The sequence below is a fragment of the Canis lupus genome, chromosome 20 (assembly GCF_011100685.1).
Source record: "Canis lupus familiaris isolate Mischka breed German Shepherd chromosome 20, alternate assembly UU_Cfam_GSD_1.0, whole genome shotgun sequence".
Taxonomy (NCBI): Eukaryota; Metazoa; Chordata; class Mammalia; order Carnivora; family Canidae; genus Canis; species Canis lupus.
In genome coordinates, this window is record NC_049241.1 from 24665155 (window position 1) to 24677924 (window position 12770).

The 12770-nt window shown below is 39.8% G+C and overlaps 1 long non-coding RNA gene across 1 annotated transcript in view; it reads left to right on the forward strand.

The window, feature by feature from the left end:
* The window catches only part of LOC102157163, a 32829-nt gene extending 21391 nt beyond the window's left edge, over positions 1 to 11438 (forward strand). The window contains exon 3 of the long non-coding RNA XR_005374430.1: positions 10627 to 11438. This is a non-coding gene — a long non-coding RNA (uncharacterized LOC102157163). The remainder of the gene's footprint in view (positions 1 to 10626) is intronic.
* Positions 11439 to 12770: the final 1332 nt, after the last annotated feature.

Genomic DNA, 12770 nt, shown 5'->3' on the forward strand with positions numbered 1-12770 from the left:
GTTTTCCTTTAAAGTAGATCATTTAACTGATAATCTCATAACTTAAAGTGATACCTTATTTCAGTTTGCATATTTATTACTAGTAAAGGAGAATATTCTGTTTGGAATTAATATTTTAATTGTGAATTATATTTTAATGTCTCCTATCCAATTATCAATTACTTTGTAGTTCTTAAAGATTATTTTTTAAAATTCTATTTATTTACTCATGAAAGACACAGAGAGAAAGGCAGAGACATAGGCAGAGGGAGAAGCAGGATCCCTGTGGGGAGCCTGATGCAGAACTCGATCCCAGGACTCTGGGTTCATGATCTGAGCCAAGCCAGATGTTCAACCATCAGGTGCCCTAGTTATTAAAAATTAAATGAGAGTTTTACATATATGTATGTGTGTGTATGTATTTGCACATAGTGCTTCTTGTCTCGCTTTTACTATTTTTTTTAACTTATCTTTGTGTGACTTTGACAAAGTCCACGGGATTTTTAAAAATTATAATATAGTACATTTCATTTAGAAGATGTATTTGTGGTTTTGAAATTAGGGAATAGACTCTATTGTACCTTAAAAAATAGGTCTTATGAATGTGAAATAGGCTAGGCTTGGGTCAGCTTCAGTAACAAATTTAATCAGAATCTCAGCAATTTTCACACAACAAAGGTTTATTTTGTACTGATGTTACATGTTCAGTATAGCTCAACAAGACAGCTCTGTATTCAGACACCCAGGCTCCTGAGAGTGCTACCATTATGTAGCTGTGCCATCGCATAACAGGGGTGCTCTGTGGAAGGGTAATTGAGTGTGCAGGTAGCTTAAGTGCCTTGGCTCTGAAATAATCCATACTCTGCTTACAGATAAGGCCTCATGGCCAGTATTAGTCACATGGCCTCTACTAACTACAAAGGAAAATGAGAAATATGTGAAAATGCAACTATTTGGCAAATGTTAGTATTTTAATTGTTCTCACAGTGTGATGAACTATCTATAATACATATTATAGGCATTCATTTATTCGTTTACTTGTATCAGGAAGGGTTCAGACAGGGACAGTGGTACTTCCCTCTATTTTAGCTGTGATTAATTTTTTAAAAAGATTTTCTTTATTTATTCATGAGAGACACACACAGAGAAAGAGAGGCAGAGACACAGGCAGTGGGAGAAGCAGGCTCCATGCAGGGAGCCTGACATGGGACTTGATCCTGGGTCTCCAGGATCACGCCTTGGGCTGAAGGCAGCGCTAAACCACTGAGCCACCCGGGCTGCCCAGCTGTGATGAATTTAAGATAGGAATTGAGAGCTTATTCAAATATCAGAAGTTCTGGTGAAGTAAAGATTGGGGATGGTCACACAGATTCCAGCTGAGAGTTTTGAAGCAGGTGGTCCAATTGAGCTCCTCGACCCTGTTGGAATCCTCACATCTCTGGGAATTTCCTACGAGCTCCCTCTGTAGGAATGAGGTATGTTTTTTATGAACTCACCAGGAAGCTGCTGCAACATCTCTGACCACATGTCTGGCTATAGCTGCCTCACAGAATCAAGTATTTTCCTTTTCTTTCATCTTCCAAATCTTATACTTGTGCTTCTGGAGTGTCTACTCTAATCCAGAATGATGTGAGGATGGGGACCCAGGGATGTAACCCCTAACATCTCCTCTACAAAACAGAGGAGATCTTGTAAGGCTAGCAGTGAGGCCAGGTTGGCAGGAGACAGACTGGTGTACTCCTTCATTAGCAGGGGGCAAAAAAAGAAGCTCATAGCACCGAAGGTAATGTGTATGTCTGGGTCTCTGTTGCATCACTTTCTGAGTGAAGTTGACATTTGATATTATTCACTTGAATAATAAAATATCTTCTAGCACTAGTTTGAAATAAGTGGTAGTCTTCTCTCAAGTGGCTTTTCACACATTCTGAAAACCACAAGGTCAGAATGAAGATAGGGATAGTCTAGTCCTTGCCTCAACTGTCAAAGAGCTAAAAACCTTTATATGAGGACAAGACTTAATATAAGCAAAGTGACTAATATTTCACATAAGATTATATATAACTGTATGAAATGTCATGCTTCAAGTCACAGTTGAAGAAATAAACACCTGGATGAAGAGCTATCATACTTAGAGCTCAAAAGACTAGGAAAACACCTGTGTGTTTTTTTTCTTAGAGTGTAAGAGTGAAATGTGGTATCTCTTGTTTGCTTGCAGTTCACACAGGGAAATAGAAATTATTCTTCTCATTTTCAGGTACAAAAAAATTGGAGATAGAAATTAAGGATTAAAATTTGGAAGCCCTGGAAAGTAAAGGTCAAGGATGCCACTGCCAAAAGTCAGGAGAGCCAATACAGAGATCTTGGCCAAAAGCTTCGAAGCAGATAGGAACCTGTTGTTAATGAGGTAAAAAAGCTATTAATCAAATAAACTAGTTGACAATGCAGAAAACTAGCTATTAATGAGATAAAATACTGACACTAAGCTGTCATGAAAAACACACAGAGGCAGGAGCCCAGGCATAATACTAATGCTGAAATAATGGTCTGCCCCCGCCCCATCTACCACCACCACCACCACCACCACCACCACCACCACCACCACCACTACCGCCATATTTTTAAGATTATTTTATTATTATTATTTTTTTAAGATTTTATTTATTTATTCATGAGATAGAGGCAGAGACATAGGCAGAGGGAGAAGCAGACTCTTTGTAGGGAGCCCGATATGGGACTTGATCCCCGGACCCGGGATCACGCCCTAAGCTGAAGGCAGATGCTCACCACTGAGCTACTCAGGTGTCCCTCGTTAAGATTATTTTAATGCAGTATTTAACAGGGAATATCTCTAAGGCAGCCTCTTGGATTGGCCTATAACTGACCTTGCATTTGGACATAACTTACCTAAGAGTACAGGGATGGGTATAATTTTCCTCTAGCATGGAGGCTCAGGATCAGCAGTGGCTTCCTGCCAGACTGTGTTGAGAAGGATTCTGAGCTACATCTGAATTCAGCATGAAAGGCTTGGTTTGAGTGCAATGGCTATTGTTGTGTAGAAGGGGCTACTGTGACTGCCTTCCATGTATTTGCCCTCTGTGACTTCTTACTTTAATCTTCCTACCTTCTGAGGAGCAATGATTCTTTTTTGCTAGGCTCCATGTGACCTACTAATTTAATGCCTTTGTTCCCCTGTCTTTGATACACTGTACATTAATATGCCTACTGTGCCTGTAAAACATAGAATATAATATGATTTTCAAGACAAATAATAGATTGCTTTGCTTCTTAGATCTTTGAAATCTTTTCTTCTCTTGCCACACAGCAAATCCTGGAGACACCAAGAGGGACCCCAGGGATCTTATCAAGATGGCCGAGCAAAGGTCTTGCCCCCTTTGAGTCTCAGTGTGATGAAAGTGAAGCCAATTCCAAACAAACAATATTATTAAATTCAAGACTCAGATCTCTTACCCTCCCCATACTGACATTTATTATCTGTAGAATCACAGCAAGCTACAATATCCAAGCAGTTGATTGGAGTTACTCAGTAAATAACATCTGATGAAAAGAAAATGAGGTGGTAAAGAGACCCTTGAGAAATTAGAAAATAGCCTTCTAGGCTTTGAACCTATTCATCATTTACGAAGGCGTTGAATAATATAGCAAGCCTAAGAACCAGCAGCAACCTGCTTCCAAGTCCTGAAAATACTAAATCAAATAGTTGAATAGTCCAGCTTGAGGAATTGTTCAAAGTTGAATCGAAATAAGCTTTGATTAAGGACGAAAAAACCAGAAAAGTTAATCTTCAAGTTTAACAGAAAGGCTTAAAAGAGCCGTTACAAACAACATGAATTATTCAGGGTAGGGATATTGTGACTTGCCTTTTATACACATAAGGCTCAAATGTCTGGTCTCAAACCCAGTGCAAATAAATTGATTTGTATCAGTTGAGCAATGTTTGGATGAGAAGAAAAGATGAGCCCATCTTCCTTAGTACTCTAGCTTTGTTTTCTATAACAATAGGTAGTGAACTTTCAGCCCCAGGCATTTTTGTTATTGCATTAGAATAGGAGAGAAAAGCCCTCATGCAACAGACTTCTGTGGGGCAAATGAATTCTTCTGGAAATGTCACCCCTAAATCATTTCTACGTACAACCTTGGATACCCAAAGGAAGCAAAACAGTAAAATCACACCTCTGGGCTCCTTTGAGCACATAGTAGGCTTGGTGATTAGATCTTGATATTAAAATGTTTTTCATGAGAGCAAATAACAGGTAACAGACATCCTGTTGCTATTCTACCCCCATCTTTTCCAAGCAGACTGCTCTAAGTCTCCCCTAGCTGCCCCCACTTCTAAGTTCTTATAACACTTTGGACATCCTTCTACTGGATATTTCTTAGGGGCACTGTGGGGTAAGCAGAGCATGACCTTTGGAATTAACACCAAACCCAACTATGCAAGTTATCTGTCTTCTCTGAATCTTCACTTCTTTGTATAAAAGCTTTATGAGATCATCCTCAGGATGATGACAGTTGCTCACTAAATGGGAGTATTTACTATTAATTAAGAGTCCTTAGGAATAGGGGTTCTGACTTAGTGTACATCCCATATAGGATACCAGCACATAGAAGATATTTTTGGAATAAGTGGTCTTTGTGGCTCAGGTGTCATTCCAAGTAACTACTTGTTCTTTGCAGTGTGTTTCCATAATTTGAGGCCTTCTTCTCCTAAAGCCTTCTTTGCAGGGTATTTCAGAGCTGGTGTACATGTCATTCTCATGCCCACAAATGAGTTTGTAAGGTCTTACTCTGTTACATGTGTCATATCTGACACACTACACGGAAACAGGACCAGTTAGCCAAGGGAGAAAAGGGGAGATAGGTAAGAGAGGGCTGGATGATTAGAGGGGAAGCCTAAAAGCTTAAGAAGTTCAAGTGCTAAATGTAACATTTATTTTTGCAGTAGCTTATCTGTAGTCACTGTACCTTCATCCTTGCACTCTTATTTATCCATTTATCAAACATTTACTGAATTCTATTGTTCAGGGTAACATGCTGGGAGATATAGGAAAGCATCAGGGGAAGGGGGCAGGAGGAAGAGAGAGCAAGTAAGCGAACATGTGCCCAAGGATTTAAAGTTTCCCAGGGAAGGTAAAACATAGATTATAATAAAATAGACTCCAAGTTCACATGATGCTATTCCTACTAGAAAATCTTTTCTGGGTTCTCAGGACTTCTCATTTCTTTTAAATTTTATTTATTTATTCGAGAGAGAGAGAGAGAGAGAGAGAGAGTGAGAGAGACACAGACAGAGGGAGAAGCAGGCTCCATGCAGAAGCAGACTCGATCCCAGGACTCCAGGATCAGGCCCTGGGCTGAAAGCAGGCGCTAAACCGCTGAGCCACCCAGGCGTCCCAGGACTTCTCATTTCAATCCAACTTTTTATTGTTGTGATTTCTTTCTTAAATTCCACTTCCCCTCTACAATCTGTTCTAGCCAGTTCAACTAACTCTCCTTTGAAACATGGCCTCTTTGCATCTTCCATTCTCTGTCTGAAAACTCCCTTATCCTTCATCTCTGCCTGACTTAATTTTCTCCACATTCTTGAAAGGCCAGCTCAAAAGCCACTTCTTCTGTGGTGTCCTCCCTGAGTGCCTGAAGACCCAATCTTTCTCTCCTTTAGGTGCTTGAAGTACTATATACCTATTGTTCACAATGGAAATGAAAGTTGAGAAGCTATCTAAATTTTACAAACTGAGTGTGGTAGGATGTTTAAGTCACCATGCAAAAACAGAGGTGTGGCGGGAAGGACAGAGTTTAGGGAGATGTGGTTGGACAAGATGCCTGGTGAGCACTGGGGAGTCCAGTCTGCAACTCAAGAAAGGCTATGGCAGTGGTGTGGATTTGGGTCTCATGCACAGAAGTGGAAATGGATGTTTGAAATGAATGGGGCACACAGCAAAGAGAATAAGCAGAAGACTGAGCAGAGAGACTTGAGGAGTGTCTAAGTTTCAAGGCTAAAGAAAAGGAGAGGAACTCGTGAAAGAGATTGAGCAGGTAAAATGAAAAACTACTGCATATAGGGAAACCAAAGGAGAAGTTCAAGCAGAAGTTAGGAAAAACAGGAAGACAGTAAAGAAAAGTAAGATGACTATACCATCTACTTCCTGGACAGTCAATTATCTTATGTCCTTGAGGCTCAAGCGATGTGCGAATTTATATTGCCATATGACCATATAATTGCTCTCAGGTCACTGTTGCAATACAGGTCATAGCAAATGTTGGCTGGAAAGAGCTCCCACAGGCAGATCAGTCCAGAATTATATCTGCACAAGTTAACATTTCTTGAAGGAGACATTTTGGAGCTGCTTAGAGGAAAGTCATCAGAGTTAAACGGAAAAAAAAAAAAAAAGAAGAGGAGATAAGACTCCTATATTCTTTCCCTATGCTTGGAGTCTAGTGAGCACACATAAACATGCTCCAGGTTTTAGCTAAGAGGACTTTACTAATTAATATGGATAATAGGTACAAGACATATTTAGGGTAAGTCAGTGACTGTAAATAACTAAGATGAGATGTCGCAAGGTCAAAAAGAGAAAAAAATGGAAAGAGGGAAAAGAAAGCCTGTTCTTGGGTTAAACATCTGACTGACAAGTGTTCTGTTGAGATTGTAGAAATGAGTCAGCTGAATGAGTCATCCACTCAGCCTCCAAAAGTCTCACCAATGAACCTCCTAATTTGAACATGTAATTGTTTACTTTTATAACTCTGCTCTGAGATAATTGCCTGTAGACGCATAAAGATTGATGTCACTGAGAGAAGGACAAAAAAAGGACTTTACATCCCAAGTTCCTAGTGTTCTCAAGTGAGAAAGGGTAGGCTCCTTCCTCACTAACTAGCAAACTCTGCTGAATAAAGTCTAAGTCGGAGACGAAAGGCACAAGGTGCAAAGAGTAGAGTAGGCAGCAGGTGAGAGAGATTATTTACATGACCCTGGGTAAGCCAAGCATAGTTAAAAACAGTGCTGATACACATGAAAAGATGCCCAACATTACTAATCATTAGGAAAATATTAATCCACATTTACAACGAGATACCAGGATTATATCCGGGAGGATGACTGCTGTCAAAACAAACAAGGAACAAGCTCAGTGTTGGTGAGGGTGAGGAAAATTAGAATCCCTGTATACTGTTGGTAAGAATGTAAAATGATGCAGCCACTGTGGGCAACAATGTGGCTGTCCCACAGAAGATTAAAAATAGAATTGCCATGTGATCCAGGAATTCTACTTCTGTCTGCTAGCAGATAAATTGATTTTTTTTAATGTGGTATATGCATACAGTGGAATAATATTCAGCCTTAAAAAGGAAGGAAATTCTGACACATAGCTGAGCCTTGAGGAAGTTCTGTTAGGTGGAATATGCCAGTTACAAAAAGAAAAATACTACTTTATTCCACTTATAATGAGGTACCTAGAGTGGTCAAATTTCATAAAGAAAATAGAATGGTTTCCAGGAGCTGAGAAGAGGGTGGAATGGGGTGTTGTGGAGTTGTTGTTTAATGGGGACAGAGTTTTAGTTTTGCAAAATCAAGAGTTCTGGAGATTGGTTGCACAACATTGTGAATGCATTTAATACTACTGAACTGTATATTTAGAAATAATTAAGATGGTAAATTTTATGTTGTCTATTGTACCACAATTTAAAATTTTTTGAAATGATGACAATAGGTATATTCATTCATTTAACAAATATTTGAATGGTCACCATGAGCCAGGCACTCTTCTGCTGTTGGGGAACACAATCAGTAACCCAATATGCAAAAAAATCTTACCCTTATGGAGTTGACGGTATAGAAAGACAAGCAAAATGAATAAAATGTGCTGTATTCAATGGAGAAAAGTGCTCTGGAGAAAAAGCAGAGATTAGGGGGATAGGATGTGTCCGAGTTGCCAAATGTAGGGGTAGGTTGGGAAGACTTGACCACCCAGGTAATGTGTGAACAGAGTCCTAATGGTGAGGGCATACAGCATGGACATAACAGGAGAAGAGGAGTTCCCTTGGAAGGAAGCCACTGCAAAGGTGGGAAGCTGACCTGCTGCATGTAAGGGGCAGCCAGAAGGCCAGTGTGACTGGAACAAAGTGAGGTTGGGGATGAGGGCTAGGGGCCGAGGAGACCAGCAAGAAACTGAGGTGGTAATGCCCAGGAAAGATGTCAGTGGCATGGATCAAGGTAGTAACAATGGACAGAGCAAGAAAAGTTCATTATCCAAGTAAAGCTAGCAGGATTTATTGATGAATTAGGGGGAAGAGTGTAGGGAAAAAGAGAGGAGTCAAGAATGCTCTAACATAGTGGTTCTCAACCAGGGATGATTTTGTCCCCCAGGGAACATGTTTCAATGTCTGGAGAGAGTTTTGGTTGTCACAGTGGGGGGCGTGAGGTACAGTTTGCTACTGGCATCTAGTGGGTAGAGGCTAGGAATATTGCTAAAGATACTATAAGGCACATGATAGCCCACACACAACAAATAATTATCTGGTCCAAAATGTTAGTAGTGCCAAGATTAAGAAATCCCGCTCTCAGGTATTAGGCCTAATAATTAGGATAAATGACAAAGAAGGCCAGAGAAGGTAATTAATTAATTTGAGGTCAGGCTCAAGACTCCCAACCTGGAAAATGAGAGAATAGTCATAATAATAGCTTACTTTTATTAATACACATACTGCCTCAGGGATGATGAGCAACACATTGAATGACCCCTCTAATCCTTACAGCCATGCTAGGAGGGATGTTTTGACATCCCCCAATATATAGATGGGAACACAGATGGTTTAACCATTTGTAGTACACAGAGGACCTTGGATTAAACCAAGATGTGTTGAAATCTAAAGTTTAGGGTCTTAACAGCGTGCCACACAGGCTTCCTGAATTCATCATGTTCCCAAGTAAAGTCATACAATGAAGGCAGTACGAGCAAAAGATATGCATACATATATTTATTTTTATGATAGTTTTCTAAAACATGAATCCAGCAACATGAAAGAACATTTTGTGCTGAATTGCCGCAACCAAGACACTGAATGACACTGTTAGCTGCCTAGAACAATAAGAATGGTGAGAAATTCCTACCATCAAAGACCTGGCACCGTGCATCTGACTCCCACTTGGGGAGCTGGTGGTGGAGAGATCTCCGACCTTCTCACAGTGTCTCTGCTTTCCTGGCCTCCTAGTTAGCTCCTAACTCAGCAAAGCTCAGAGTCACCTGGGTAATTTTTAGGTTTACAAGAGAAATGATGAACAAACTGAAATTTTCCAGAAATTCAGATAGGCAGCTCACGTGTGTGTGTGTGTGTGTGTGTGTGTGTGTGTGTGTGTGTATTATTCTACACTGACTTTGGGGTGATGGCTGGGAATGGGTTGAGACCTCAGCAGGGAACATGGTGAGACTCCTCATGAGATGGACAGCAGGGAGCGGACGACCGTGCCTAATGTGTAGCCAGCCTCCAGGCCGGGCAACAAAGGCGAAGGCACCCGTTCTGCATGCAGAGACAAAGACAGCAGCATTTCTGTCCCTCTGCATTTCCACTCCTTCCCAGAACTTTTGAATCATATTCAGAAAGGAAATGGCAGAGAAGAAAGGGACTTTGTCCACTCTCCTTTTCTGCCGCTACACCATCTGTTTTCAGAATAGAGACTATTGCTTAATTATTTCACCTCGAGTTTTGCATTTCCATACATGTTTTTAATTATAGGAAATACCCAGCAGACTTTTAAACTGAGTTAAAGTCAGTTAAGGATTTGCTTTATGCACAGCCCTCTCCCCAGGACCTGCCCTGTAGGAGATAATGTATAAATAGGCACTAAATTTAATAAGCCAACCTAAACTCTACATGCTTGGAGTGAAAGTCCCCTCCTCCATGGTGCCATTGGAGGACCTCTCTGCTCTGAATCCCATCGGGTTTCTTCCCCTGCATCCCATCATACTCTACTGCCTATGCTGCTCATTCATGAGAAAAAAATTTTATTGAGTACTAAATCGGTGCCTTCTACTGTTCTAGAAACTGAGGATATAGCAGTGACAAAACTTCCTGCCCTCCTAGAGCTGATGGTCCAGTCTCTGAGACTTATTGAATATGCCCCATGTACTGGTTAAATTTTTGTATATATCATTTGTCTCTGCAAGTGGATTGTAAAGGTTTTGAAGTAGATTTATATATGTATAAATATATATACATGTTTGTAGCTTTACAAATATACAAATATATATACAAATATAGAAATACAAATATAGAAATATATATATATATATATAATTTTTTTGTACCTGTGCTTTCAATACTCTATCTTAAGAGCAGTAGATGCTCACTAAATGTTTGTTTCAGAATTCGGGTACATTAGAATTCTCAAATCCTGCTAGTAGTATACTCATGGGAGATCATTGTCAGTGGTGCCCACCCTGGTTGCGTGATTATTTACACTATAGTTAGCAATGTAAAGTACCTACAAGGGGTGAGTTTGTAAAATAAACATCATCTTCCCAGCTGTATAAAACACTATGTACAGAGGGGAAAAAATATAAAATGAGGCCAGCATCACTACTTAATGGGCGATCTAAGTTCCTGCTTATTTTTCTTGTTTTTCACTTCTAGGAACTTCAATAAGCTGGTTCTACATCTGAAGAGTGGAGATTTACCAGGTCGGCTGTGATGTTACTGAAGCCCCATGAGATAACATCTGGTGACAGAACAAGGCAAGTGCTCTGATCACCATGGACAGTTATATGTGGCTTTGGACAATATGCAGCCCATGGTGGTTACATGGTGATTTGGGCAGCTCCTTGCATGGAAAGCTCTTGGTCTTAGAGTTGCTCTTCTGGAAGAACAAGGAATTATTTGAAGAGCCCAAATCTCAGTTGGTCTTGATTGGTATTTATCAATGAAATGTCTTTGGGAGAAGGGCTCCAAGAGAGAACTACCTCAAATAAATTTCCCGTCTGCTTGCTGATGCTTCAGGCAGGGCATTCTTTACCCTAATTAGACAAAGCTAAAAAATGCAATTATGAAAAGTCATACATTCCCTCCAAGGGAAAAAACAATTGATTAGTAAAATCTTTAAAGTCTTCATTCATACCAAAGACAGGCCATCTTAGATAAATCCATACTTTATAATCTAGTCACTATTTGTATAAAGAAGAAAATATCTTGAACAAATGCCAAATCCATTACTTATATCAGAGTTATTTGATATATATTTTTTATGCCAAAAACACGGTAAATCTGTTTCAAATAATGGAAGTTGTAAGGTCAACTTTTTAGTCCTAAATAGTGTTTTCTAGTGTAGAGTTTTGGCAGATAACCATAGAGGATATATATACAGTTTTCCTTTTTCTTTTCTTTTTTTGTTTTAAAGACTTTATTTATTTATTCATGAAAGACACAGAGAGAAGGCAGAGACATAGGCAGAGGGGGAAGCAGGCTCCCTGTGGGGAGCCCAATGTGGGACTGGATCCCAGAACTCTGGGATCATACCCTGAGCCAAAGGCAGATGCCCAACCACTGAGCCTCTCAGGCATCCCAGTTTTCCTTTTTCTTAGTTCCTCATCCATTTTTCTTCAAATATTACCAATGAGTAACCTCTCTTTTCCTACTTCATCTGCCTTATAACATAGGCAAATTGAATTTAGCTCCAAAATTTTTGTTGACTGCTGGTCCAGTGTTTGGTGCTGTGCAGGAACCCAAAAATAAGTAAAATGAGACCCATGGTTTCTGAGAGAGAGTTCTACTGTGATGTAATAAAACTGGATCCCAAGTGGTCACAAAAACTGAATTATTCAGACTGTCATTACAGGGAAAGTATCGTACTTGAAACTCAGCTGAACTTGCAAAGCAAGTCGCCTAAGTTTGTATGTTGATATGCTGATTTGTTTTCAAATCAAACTGTTTTGAATAGATATGTATGTAAGATTTCTTTTCACAAGTTGTTTCCTCTTTGTACCTGCTCCAGCAGCAGTTTGCCCATACTTTGACTGTTGCACCTGTTTGGTTGTACTATGATTATTTATTAAATAAATGAGTTAAATTATGTGTTCAGTCGCCTCAACTAGATACTAAACACTGCCAGGCCAAAGATAGTCTTTCTTGTTCATGCTCATTTTTGCATCAACAGTATCTAGTGCCACAGCTGCTAAAAAGGTGGGTTCAGGGACGCCTGGGTGGCTCAGCGGTTGAGCGTCTACCTTAGGCCCAGGGCGTGATCCTGGAGACCGGGGGTCAAGTCCTGCATCAGGCTCCTTGCATGGAGCCTGCTTCTCCCTCCGCCTGTGTCTCTGCCTCTGTCTCTCTCTCTCTCATGAATAAATAAATACATAAAATATTTTTTAAAAAAGGTGGGTTCACTGAATTCTTTATACTTCCAGTGTCCTGAGTTCATACCCAACAATAAGAGTTTTGGTCATAATTCAGTTCTTTCTCACTACAAGGACAGATTCAGAGCGCAGAAATCTTTTCCTCACTTCTTAAACCAGGATTAGGTTTTTGAATAGGAGTCGGTTGGTTTATGTGTGTTGCATAGAATTATTATAAGTAAAAATAGAATTTTCCCCTGACGGTATCTTCTTCTATTTAAAACAGAATGTCTATCCCCCAACTATTTTATGTTTTCCTTGTAGTTTTTTTCTCATCTCTTTCTCAGTATCTCATATGTATAATAATAGAAATCTTTTCTTATTCTCCTTCATATGGCTGCCTTAAGCTTCACTGTCTTTAAGAGTACATTTATATTCAGAGGCTCCAAT